The sequence below is a fragment of the Hyaena hyaena genome, unplaced genomic scaffold (assembly GCF_003009895.1).
Source record: "Hyaena hyaena isolate Hyena2069 unplaced genomic scaffold, ASM300989v1 scaffold_514, whole genome shotgun sequence".
In the NCBI taxonomy this organism is placed as follows: Eukaryota; Metazoa; Chordata; class Mammalia; order Carnivora; family Hyaenidae; genus Hyaena; species Hyaena hyaena.
The window spans coordinates 1,131,583-1,137,001 of NW_024081146.1; positions in this window are offsets into that span (position 1 = coordinate 1,131,583).

A 5,419-nucleotide genomic window follows, 5' to 3' on the forward strand; every position below is an offset into this window, starting at 1 on the left:
GAGACAGTGTGAGCAGGAGAGGGACAGAGGGAGACACAGAATCTGAAGCAGGCTCCAGGCTCTGAGCTGTCAGCACAGACAGACACAGACACAGATTCTGATGTAGGGTTTGAACCCACGGACCGTGACATCATGACCTGAGCCAAAGTCAGATGCTTAACCGACTGAGCCACCCAGGCGCCCCTCTAAAGTTTATTTTGTGAGAGGGAGAGAGCACAAGCAGGGAAGGGGGAGAGAGAGAGAGAAGGAGGGAGAGAGAATCCCAAGCAGACTGAACCACCAACGCAGAGTATGATAGAAGGCTCAAACTCTCAAACCGTCAAGATCATGACCTAAGCCAAAGTTGGAGGCTTAACGGACTGAGCCACCCAGGCGCTCTTGATGCATTTTCCATCAATGACAGGGGACAGTCACTGCAAAGACCCCTCCTGCACATGAGTGGAAAAAGGATGCTGTCCCTTTTCTAGGGAGTTCCCAAATGCCTCCGAGTTCTATTTTATTTACAAACCACTGAATTGTGAAATCAAAAAATAAGCTTTGAAAAACTAGACAGTTCATGTCCGGTTGTGTAAGTTCTAATAAGGTTTTTAATTTTTTTTTGTAATTCCGTGGTTTTTTTTGTATATTACCCTAAAAAACTGACCATTTAAACCACTTGTAAGTGTGTGACTCAGCATTACACTCACAATGTCGTAAATTTCCGTCACTCCAGACATGTGGCTTTTCAGTCCCCGGAGCCCAGACTACGTGCTGTGTGTTTGCTACACAATCAAGATAACCAGGTAGTAACGTAGCAACTCAAAACCCTTGACAGTTCCATGCTGAGAAGCTTCTGGGGTCATACATATCTTTTTAAACATTTTAAATGAGAGAGAGGAGACCGTGCCACTGTCACTGTCAGAGAGAGGGGGAGACGCAGAACGTGAAGCAGGCTCCAGGCTCTGAGCTGTCAGCACAGAGCCCGATGTGGGGCTCGAACCCCAGAACCGTGAGATTATGACCTGAGTTGAAGTTGGACGCTTAACCGACTGAGCCCCCCAGGTGCCCCTGGGGTCATGCAGATCTTAACCGCTGATGGGAAGCTATGGATTTTCCACAGAAAAAACACCCTGAGAAGTGTGTATGACATTTCAGAAACCCCTGGGGCTGGCATGTCCACCACCCCCAAGCCTTAAGGTGCAAATGAGCCTCCCTTCCACTCCTCCTCCCCAGACTTCTACTCCTGGCTGTGAACTCACTCCGCAAAGGCACCGACTCTCATTCTTCTGCCTCCCCCAACCGGCTTTGCTCTGCCACCCACAAGCACTTCTGAAGGGTCTCGTATCTGACAAAGTCCCACTGCGGTCTGTCCACACCCGGGCCTAGTTTCCGTCTATCATGTCGTGACCCCCACTACACATTGTGTGTGCATACAGTTCATTCTGTTGCACATACCTGGGAGGGGAAAAGTCATGTAACACGCAAGTTAGTTCCCTGAGCGGCTGCCCGCTCATCCGGAAGACACGAGAGGCCACGCTCTCTAGCAACTGGCTTATCAGTTCGTGACGTGCATCACATGAATGGGGCGCATGACAGTATTTCTCCTTTGCCAGGAGTCCTGATTCACGATGCCAGGACTGCTGGTGGGGCCAAGCCCCATTTTTTGGCCTTATTTCCTCTTTTATGAAATACCTGTTAACACCTTCCTTCTCTATTGGTGTTTTCTCTTGACAGTTTGCAGGAATTCTTTAAATATATATATTAAGGGGTGCCTGGGTGGCTCAGTCGGTTAAGTGTCCGACTGGCTCAGGTCATGATCTCACGGTTCGTGGGTTCAGGCCCCATGTTGGGATCTGTGCTGACAGCTCAGAGCCTGGAGACTGTTTCGGATTCTGTGTCTCCCTCTCTCTGACCCTCCCCTGCTCGTGCTCTCTGTCTCTCAGAAATAAATAAAACATTAAAAAATGTATATATTAAAATTTTAAAAATTTATTTACTGATAGAATGAGCGAGTGAGGACGTGCAAGCCAGAGAGGGGCCGAGAGGGAATCCCAAGCAGGCCCCATACTGGCAGCGCAGAGTCTAACGCGGGGCTCGAACTTACAAACCGTGAGATCATGACCTGACCTGAAACCTGAGTCTGACACTTCACTGACTGAAACCCCCAGGCGCCCCTGCCGGCATTCTTTACATACCCCTCATCTTTTCTGTTTGTTTTTAACCTTTTTCCATTTTATTTACATTTTGATAGAATACTTTTAAAAAATCTGGTGAGCACAGTCTTCACGTCGAGTATAACGCATGTGAGAAAGGCCTCTACGAATTCTAAGGCATGTTGGTGCTATTTACAGAGTCTCTGGCTATCTGAAAAGCTTCTCTGATTTCCCTCCCTCGCAATCCCGTTCAGAGAGAAGCTGCTAGGCCACTAATAATTTTATGAACGTTGACCTGGTCTCTGACAGTGAACAAAAGAATGGGAACAGGAAACAATCCTCTCTAGTGCCCAAACGGAATGCAAAAGAGGCCGCCATGGCGAAACAGTTTTTGCTTTTATTGGCGTGTCTGGGATCGTACACTGAGGCTGGTTACAGAGGGGGGGAGAGACTAGGAGAAGGTTCTGATTAAGTTCACAGTCTTCAGCATTTCGGTTCACGTTCATGACAACAAACTGCAAAGGAAGCCTCTCCGATGGATGCGTTACAAGCCCGTTAGCTTCATGTGAGTATCAAACATCTCCCCATTGTCAGATCGCCCAAGGAAGCACAAAGGACAGACCGAAGCTCTTCACCAAAACGATGGACAGATGCAGGGAGGCCCAGGCTGGACGGTCCCAAGGAAGCACGTGGCGCCCAGCCCCGGCACCCGGCCACCCGCGGTTTCCCTGCAGCGCTGTGGTTTCCCGGCTGTTTGCCCGCCTGGCGAACCGGGTGTGGGGAGCGTAGGGCAGATAAGTGACGGCCACCTGTGAGTATCGTGAACTGCTGTCCTGTACGGGGGATCCTTTAGACAGGCCAGGATGAGACACCCTGCCCGCCTCCCCTCTTGACTTCCCGGAGAGAGACCTGGAGAGAGAAGTCCACTGGGCAAGACCCAGCCAGTTCCCAGCCAGACCGAGGGGCCGCACGCATGGCCCCGGGCCCTGGCAGGTCCTGCTGCGGTTAGCATTCAAAGAACCAAGCTTGCACAGGCTAGCAGCCCCCCACGACCTCAGGAGCCATGAGGAATCCAAGAAGGGGGCGGAGGGAAACAACCGAGTATTGTAGGTACTACTCGTGAAAAGAACTGATTATAGGGCAGGCTTTAAAAGAAACAGGGGTGTCTGGCTGGCTCAGTTGGTAGAATATGTGACTCTTGATCCCAGGGTTGTAAGTTCAAGCCCCACACTGGGCACTGTTTCTCTTCTTCTTCTTTTTTTAAGTAAACTCCCAGGCGTGAGCCTCGGTTGGGGCCGGAGCACTGCCTCACCACCGGGCAGGAGCTGCTTTATAGGTTACTGGTAGCGGGCTCCTCTTGTTCTCCACGCTTCCCTACAAGTAACCTCGTTCGACAAGCAAACCGGGCCATTCCTTAGAAATCTTGAGTGGGGTGTGGATGCCAGGCAGTAAGTCCAGTATCTCCCTCCTCTACCCTCCTGAGCTCTTCCTCTTGGCCTCAGGCTAAGAACTCCCAGAGGAAAGAAGACCTGGGAGTCAGGAAGGGCAGCCCGGGCTCTGGAAGTTGGCTGTGCGAACTTCTCTGCTGAGACCTGGAGAGATGATCTGGGACCCCGACAGAATGGACTCGGAGGTAAGAACATTCCTAGAAACCCGAGCCCTTTATTAAAAGGGCCTGGCTTGGCACTCCGTTAGATTGTGTTTCTCCGAAGGCAGTTCAAGAATAGCGGGGGAGGGGGGGTGCAGAGAGAAACCAGGCATCGACTTCCGTCTGAACTAAACCTAGATCCAGAACATTCACAGTTGGTGCAAACTTTTATGAGCCTATTTACTTAGGTGCTTATTTGGGGGAAAGACATGCCCTCCTCTCTTAATTCAGTCACTTATGGACGGGAGGCAGGTATTAAAAGGCCTTCTGTCATATCTGGCGTACAAGAGTACTACAGGCCAAGGAACAGTGCCTGTCGAGAAGAGTGCCCACTGCAAAGTTACAGTGACGTCTGGGGGGAGGCAGGGAGAAGGGTCTGGGGAGACCCAGGTGACCCCCCTTCAAGGCTCTGAAGGCTCTGCAGACCCTCTGAAGATGGGATCCAAGAGACCTTTGGTAAGAAGCTTCATCACGGGCACCTGGGTCAGTTAAGCATCTGATCTCAGCTCAGAAATGACCCCTCGACTTGGGAACTCAAGCCCCAAGCTGGGTGACCCCCGATTCTCTCTCTCCCTCTCTCTGCCCTTTGCTCACTTGCACCCTTCTCTCTCTCAAAAAAAAAAAAAAAAAAATTAAAACAAAAAAGAAAAGCACAACAACATAAGAAGCCTTATCGAGAGGACTTCAAGCGTGGCCACCAGTCCAACTCCACAGGGGGCAGAGAGTTTTCAGTCCAGGGACCAGCCCCCATACAGAAAACAGGGGCAAACGGCGCGTCCTCTCCTCCAGTCTCGGCCGGGGAGCTGTCCACATAAGGGTCCCGTGTCCAGGAACCAGGATAGCCCGTTAGTAAGCTGCCATCGAGGCTCCCCTCACAGTAAACAAATCCTACACGTGCCTGGCCCTCCTCCGCCCTCCCCACCCCCAACACAGGGCCCAAACCACACAGCAGTGTCTCCCCAAAACCCAAAACTGCTTGCCACTAAGTAGCACCCACCATGGTCAAAAAGAGCACCTAGAACTTCTGCTAAAAGTAAGTTTTTTTTTTTTTTAAATGTTTATTTTTGAGAGCGAGAGGGCGAGCAAGCGAGCAAGCATGTGTGCATGCAAAAGTAGGGGAGGGGCAGAGGGAGGGAGACACAGGATCCAAAGTGGGCTCCATGCGGACAGCAGAGAGCCTTATGTGGGGCTCGAACTTGTGAACCACAAGATCATGACCTGACTTAAGTCAGATGCTTAACCGATGGGACCACCCAGGCACCCAAGATCAGCACTTATTAAAAGCATGCACACGTTGTGCCAACACCTGACTTCTTCCTTTTCAGAAAGAAAGTCCCTTTTCCCAATCAAAACCTACGGCCACATGCATGCAAGGCCTCTGTTCAGAAAATTGCCATTTTCAGGAAATGAGAGAATAAAAAAGGGGAGGGGGCAGGAAAACCTGGGCGTCCTATTTCTAATCGTCACTAGCTTTTAAATCACTTCCGCTAATCCTGTAACTTCCAGAGCAAGATGCTTCTCTCCCACAGCTGCAGTCCATTCTACCTCATGTGGACGCCAATTCCCCAATTTAATACAGGTGTGAGCTTCACGTAAGAGCAGCTAGAAAGAAGTCAAAAATAAAGGCGAGCGTTAAATA